A 7455-nucleotide genomic window follows, 5' to 3' on the forward strand; every position below is an offset into this window, starting at 1 on the left:
CTAGTTAACTCCTACTCATGCTTAGATCTGTTTAAATGTCCTTATACTGGCACATACCACACAATGGCTGGCACAGAGGGGATTCAATAAATATTTAAGTGAATTTTTTTTTAAAGGCAGTGTGGTTGTGGTAATTAATGGCCAGGTATGAAACAGCTTTTCTGGGTTTTCATTCTCATCAACTATAAAATGAACACAATAATACCTATCTCCTAAAGCTGTGAGGATTAAATAAATTAACTATTGAACAGAACATTCACATAGGCATGTGGAAGGCACCTGGTAAATGGTAGATTTTATTATACTAAGAGAGAAAAATATTAATATATCTGCCCTCTAACTGAGATGATTTCTTTTGAAATGCTACTTTGGCAAGTCAAAAAAAATTACATTATGTTGTAATTTATGATTGTTCAATTTAGGTATTTCAAAGACTATTTACCATAATGTAAATAATTTTAGAAGTAGTTTAAGGTACAATCCAGCTAAGAAGAAACACATTTGCGGTTGATAGTTTGTTTATTTCACATATTTGTTATTAAGTGACTCCATCTTTAAAAAAATACAATTCCATCCTTCCTTTTTTTTAAAATATTTTCCTTCCTTAATTGATCTTCAGAATTGGCATTTATTTTTTCAAAATGTTTTTCATTGCCACAAGTAGCTTTTGCAGTAATATGACTGCATTTAATTTAAATCAATTTTTCTTTTGCCAAAAGCAACATATCCCAGGGGAGAAGATGTAGCTCAAGTGGTTGAGTACCTGCTTCCCATGTATGAGGTCCCAGGTTCGATCCCCAGTACCTCCTAAGAAAACAAACAAAAAAACCCAGCTCTCATTGGAAAGTAGATGTATGAGGTTCATTACCTGGTAAATACCTCCCCTCCCTTCCCAAAAAAAGCAACATATCCACATTATAGAAAGTTAGAGAATAAATAGAATGAAAATTTAAATTTCTGTAATCCCACCTCCCAGAGAGAGCCACCATATATCTGTCCAAATATTTTTTATTCAAATGTATGCATTTTTAAATAATGATGGGATTGTGTTGTGCATTGCCCTTTTTTGGCTTCCTTTTTCACTTAATTATCATAAATATATTTCTATGCCAATAAATATTCATTTAAAGCAAATTTTATTAATGGCATTCCATCATATGGGAGTACCACGAGCCATGTAATAAGTTGCACTTTTTGTTTCATTACCCAACAATACTTCTGTGAATGAATCAAAGAATCCAATGAGTTACTCAAAACCTTTAGAAATCAGCAATCACTTACTGATGTCTAGTTGTTCAGAACACAATAGATTGTTATACTGACTGTAGGCAGTCCCTTTCTTTATTTCCTACAGTCTGTTCTGTGACCATCAAGAAGATGGTGAAGGTGGGTAGGTGGGTATATTGGGTAAGAGCACCTGAGTAAGAACTTTCATTCCTTGTCTCTTTATTAAATGTACAAACTAGAACCTATAAACCAACACATGATCAAAAACACCATAACCAAAAGTAGGTCCACATTATGAAATAAGAATAAAGGAAAGAATACCTGCGTTTTTCTCACTGTCTGCAGCTAAATGTCCATAGTTGTTCTGACAAACCCCACCCTTTTTTTTCCAAACTGGTTTGCCGTCATCCCCTTTCTAGAGATAAGGAACTGAAGCACAGAAAGCCTGACTGAAGTGTTCACAGACAACAACTGAGTAGCACAGCCGCGCCCTGGGCCCACATGTCCTGGCTCACAGACCAGTGCTCTTTTTAAGCTCTGGTAGTTCTCAGTAATACAGGGGATTATTAAGAATTAAGGTACAGAACACAGTGTAGCAGGAAGATTAGTGGAAACATAATTCTCCTGAAAGACAGCATTGAGACATCTGTTATTTGCCCCAGGTTTATCCTCAGTGAGAAGATAATAAATATCTCTGTCTACTTCTCCAGGGTAATATGAGCATTATTGCTTGTTTAGAAATTTGTCCCTATAAAGAGCTTTGGTATTCTCCAAGGAAAGGTGCCTCAGAAAAGTGAAAATATTTTTCTTTGCTTTTACTGTGTAAATGAAGGAAATATTTAACTTAAGTAATTATAAATGCTGTCAATCTTGCAGTGGAGGGTCATGGCTCTCTCCTTCACTATGAGTTCACTGGCAGACATCCAAGTCATATTTTTCATCCAAATTACCCCCAAAAGATCTTACTTTCCATTTCCAATTTTGCTGTCTTTGTATTAGGTGAGAAGGTAGAGACACTCGTGTGCAATCTGACTGCAAAAGACTATAGATTTTATCATTTTTCTCAATCTTTTTTCATTGACTACTTTGACATAATTGGGGCTTTATAACGCATTCTCTTGAAATTTCCATGTAATAATTGACTTTTACTCTTCACACTCATATTTCATTAATTAATGTAACATGAACATAAATCACATAATTTTAATAGCAAGGAAAACCGGCATAAATAGGTTTGGGAACAAAACATTCTGACTTAGAATGTGGGAAACTCCACTCTTGGAGCAGAGAAAGCAGTCATGGGCTGAGTGGTCAATTCTCTTCACTGTGCTCCAGTAGGTCTGCTTCCTGGAGGGGTTGGAGAGCACTGCTTTCTCCTGGAAGGTGCCGAAGGGAAGGTTAAAAGAGCATCTGCCATCCTTTTTATTAGTTAACTGTTAATATTAAGCAGGGCTTTTGTAGACAATGCCTGATGACAGTCCCACGTAGGAGTTTAAAGTATATCTATCACATTTATACCCAAAGTTTTTAAGTCTTATTTTCCCTACCCCCATAAATTCTGAGAGTCTGTGAACTTGCCTATTCGAATAATAAGTAGAAATTTGGGTTTATATTATACTGTACCTCAGTCCCTAAATAACTGAGTTCCCACCAGGATAGACCCATCTAATGGGAGGAAACCCTAACTAGCAAGTAACCTGGATCCTTTTTCTTTTCTTCATAGCACTGGCAAACATCTTACAGCTATCTTATTAATCACTTTTTATTTTCTGTCTCCTATCATCAGAACATGGGCTGTGGAGAGGAGGGACCTCATGTCTCGTCCCCTACTGTATTCTCATCACAGGATTGCACCTGGAGGAGAGAATTTACCCAATAAATGTTTGTTAAGTAAATGATCAATTTGATCTGACTGCCCCGAGCATACACAGCATAAATGTCATGTATACGGATTCTATTTTGCTTAATTGCTACCTTTTTGGCTTTCCTTTTTAAAATGAACTTCTAAACTGTTAGAAGTTTTTCACATTATTTGGCAAAAATGTGACCTGCCAGACTAGATTCTAATCTGGTTTAAATCAGGTTAAAAAAAAATCACTTCTGCTCCAGAAGACACAAAGGACATAGTACAATGATCATAGCAATGTTACAGCTGTACTCACTGCATGTACAAAGGGATTTGATGTGCTGCTTCAGACCCAGCCCTAAAAAACTATCTTGATCATCTGCATTACTGAGAGCAACCAGTTACTCACAAGGAAACAGCGTCCCCAAGTCCAGCAAACTTCACCCATAGCAAGCTTGTACCCATAGTACAAGACATTGCCAGAACTTCTAAAAGTATGTTACTAGAACTGCCAGGGGATAAAAAAGAAAGAAAAGAATGGATTTTACAGCTGTGCTTTAAAACTTTATGTTTTGCTTTCTTTTGTTTAAATGTGTGTTTTGCTCTGATTTGTAATGGAAAGGGGAAGGCATATTAAAAATAATTTTTTTGTTAAAAGAAACCAACTGTAGATGGAAAGAACAACTCATTTTAAGGGACTAGAGAAAGCAACAGAAAATTTCCTCAGGAAAAAAGAAAGAGTAAAGATAAAAGGCACAGAATTATTTATTTTCGTTTCATCAGTTAAAAAGATAACCACAGGTTTTATCCTGGTGGCCGTAGGGAAGGCATGGCCACCATTTCCCTTCAAGTATCACCCTGACACAGTCTCCTAAGCTGGAAATACGGGACTTACCTCAAATCTTCCCTCACCCTCCACATTTCAATCAGTAAGAGTGAATATTACCTTCAAAATGTTTCACAAGCTCAACCCCCTTCTCCATTCCATTGATACTGAGCTGGGCTCTGGTTCTCATTGTAAAACACTGTTGCGGGCAGCCCATCCCTGTGCTAATTCACCTGACTTCCCTCCCGCTCAAACTCCTTGCCATACCCTTTAAGGTCTTCCGGCGGACTAAACTCACCCTCAAGTCACATCTCCTATCAAGCCTCTCACAATACACTCTTATGCCTCAGGCTCAGTTAAGAGATCGTTGGCTAGAGGAGCATGAAGCTCAATGGAACAACTGAAAATTTGTAGATATAGTTCTTAGTACTTATTTATTCTTAATTGTTTCTGTAGTGGCTATTCTAGAGGCACCCCACCCCCACCCCCAGATTTTCCTTTTTCAAAACCATGATGCTCATTTCTCCAGTTGCAGAGAGTGCTGGTTCATAGCTGAATCCCACTCCAGAAATTGCCTTCAGTCAAAAGAGCTGCCTCTCCCAAGCTTACATCTCCTCCCAACAGGCAGCCATGTCCCGTGACTGGCTGGTCAGGGGCCAAAGGCCACGCCCCCTTGCCTTCCTGAAGGACAACTCTGAAAGGCCATTCCAGCTCCAGAGGTTCCCATGGGATGGGCTTAGTCCCCTATTGGGACTGTATCATAGCCCAGTCCTGTTCCCCGTACATCTAGAGAACACCCTTCAGTAAACCTCTTACATCTCAGCCTCAAAATCTCTTTTCCAGGAAACCCAACCTAGCACAGATTTTTATCTCTAAATTTTCTTTGAAATACTGTTTAACAAATAATGACTTATAATATTAATTAATGTTCATGCTTGGTCCTTTAAACATTTTTAAGGTTCTGTTTTTATTCAAGAGGTTTAATTGAAAGGAAAGGATATATATTTACTTAATCTATTCATTCCTATCATCTCCACTATCAGGTATTGCTTATATTGGAACCAGAACTCTGTTTGCAAGTTGGCTCTTTCATTTTCCAGCTATGTAGCTTCAGCAGGTTATAAAACTTTTCTATGTCATGGTTTCTTATCTGTAAATCGAGGATAATAATATTAATAATATATGCCTCTACAGATTATTGTGGGGATTAAATGAATTGTCATTACATGAAAGCATTTAGATTGGTGCCTAAAAGAAAAGAAGTGCTCAAATTAATTAGGGTAGCACTACCTGATATACAAATAGGCCTAAAATTGACCCAAATACAATAGGTACTTTTTCCTCACTTTACTTAACATTCCCAGTGTTCCTAGTCAGGTGGGGCAACTTTTCTCTACATAGCTAATGGAGTCCTGGTTATCTTCAGCACAAGCCTTCTCCATCCCAATTAGCCAGAGAAGGAGAAAAAAAAAAAAATAGAAGAGTGGGTATGGGAGATAGCTATGGACTAGGCTTAGAAGTGATCTCCTTATTTCTGCTTGTTGTCCACTGACTAGAACTTAGTCACTTGGCCTAACCTAACTGCAAAGGAGGCTGGGAAATGTAGACTAGAAAAGGGATTTTCCTAAATAGCTATCCACTCATCAAACTTTGCTATAATTGTTATTAGTAATTATTATTATCATTAATTATTACCATCTCTCTAGCTTGCGCTCTATCTCCACTCACCTAGGATGCTGCAATACCCTCCTCACTGGACTTCCTGCCTCTATACTCTTTCACCATCCCAAACCCTTTCTCCACAGCAAACCCAGTTATTTCTCTAAAATCCAAGTTGGTCATGTCACTCACCATCCCCCAGTTGCCACCTTACTATCCTCCTGTGACTCCGCACTACCTCGGGATTCAGGCAAAGCCCTTACAGTTGGCATTCCAGTTCCTGTGACTCAGTCCCCCACACAGCCCTTTGGTCTCACCTCCAACCACTCCCCACCTGGCAGTTGACATTTGTGACTGAGCACCTACTTGGTGCCTGCCACTGTGCTGGACCCCGTGGATACGTAAATGAAAAAAGCAGATAGGATCTCGGTCCTCGTAGGGTTTCTATGTTAGTGAGCTAGCCCCTCTCCCAAAAGAAGTGATATGTAATACTAGTTAGTATGGCATTTGGTGAAGAAAAATAAAGGGTATAAGGAAATTGAAAGTGGTCAAGGGTGATGAGCTAAATAAATAGATAAACAACACTTTAAATTTTATTGGCAAGTAATAACCATTCAGAGAGATGTACTGTGGACTTGATCTTCACTACAGTCACACACACCCCTCTCACCGCACATTACAAAACAGAGTTCTTATCATTGACCTACATTTGCCTTCCTTTGAACTTTTATGACTGCTATTCAGGAAAATAGTATAGAGCACTAAAGATTGCCTAATGTGCTGTTTGTTTGAGATGTTGAGAGAGTAATAGCATTTACTATTGCCCCTTGGAGCAGTGAGAGTATGAAGGGGTCAGTTTTTTTCTTACAACCGTCTTTGCAGAAAAATTCAACACAGAACTATTAAATGTTACATGTGTGATGCTCCTGTCACCTGACTGGATTTAGGTTTTCAAATCCAGAACATGTGAGGTTGAAGGTTTTCTTGTAGCTGCTGTTCTTTTAATCAGGGTAAGCCACTCGCACCTGAGTTAGATCTTCAAAGGTTGAGTATGAGCACATGATAGAGCATGGCACAAATTTCATCTTGCAATCCTTTTTAAAAACTAGAAATTTTAATTCAAAATGGTAAACGAAAATTGGGGAGAAAGCCACAGGAAGCAAGAAGCTGAACATCAACAGAACCCAGTAGAGAAGGGAGAGGAGGAGAAGGCCCCATGTGCACTGCCATGTGACAGAGGAGCCTGGACCAAGGATCACCAGCAGCCAGCCCCAGACAGTCTTTGAGAAGAAAGCATTGCCTTGATGATGTATTGATTTGGGACTTCTATTATGATGTATTGATTGGGACTCAAAATCATGAGCTAATAAACTCTTGTTCCTTAAGCCAAAAAAAAAAAAAGAAAATTGGAAATCATCTAAATGGCAAACAGTTGAGGAATAAAATAAATATTGGAGAACTGTACAGTCATCGAAACTCAAGTTTTTGTAGAATACTTTATAACATGGAGAAATAGTTAGTTGCTTATAAAACCAAGTGGGGAGTGCTTGCCTCGGCAGCACAAATACTAAAATGGGAATGATACAGAGAAGATTAGCATGGCTCCTGCACAAGACCGACATGCAAATTCACAAAGCATTCCATATTTTTAAGTGAAAAATTAGTATCTGTATATTTGATTAAACCTTTTCCTATGCTTGTCTATCATGGTTATGTTTTTTTCTATCATAATTTTTAAAAAAACAAAACCTCTGGATCACCTAACAGTAAGAGGTCAGTATCTCAGCATGGGAATATAGGAGAATTAGAGAGAAGCTCTTCCACTTTTACTTTTTTGTCCAAATAAAATGCATGGTATATCAGAAGTTTCAGATCAGGTATGATTTGGGCAAACTGA

General features: G+C 38.1%; 1 non-coding gene across 1 annotated transcript; it reads left to right on the forward strand.

Annotated features, from left to right (window-relative positions):
* The first annotated feature begins 7101 nt into the window (after positions 1-7101).
* On the forward strand, positions 7102-7208 carry LOC111766302 (U6 spliceosomal RNA). The gene has a single exon (XR_002798378.2). It is a non-coding gene; the product is annotated as a U6 spliceosomal RNA (small nuclear RNA).
* Positions 7209-7455: the final 247 nt, after the last annotated feature.

This window comes from Dasypus novemcinctus, chromosome 12 (genome assembly GCF_030445035.2).
Source record: "Dasypus novemcinctus isolate mDasNov1 chromosome 12, mDasNov1.1.hap2, whole genome shotgun sequence".
NCBI classification, from domain to species: Eukaryota; Metazoa; Chordata; class Mammalia; order Cingulata; family Dasypodidae; genus Dasypus; species Dasypus novemcinctus.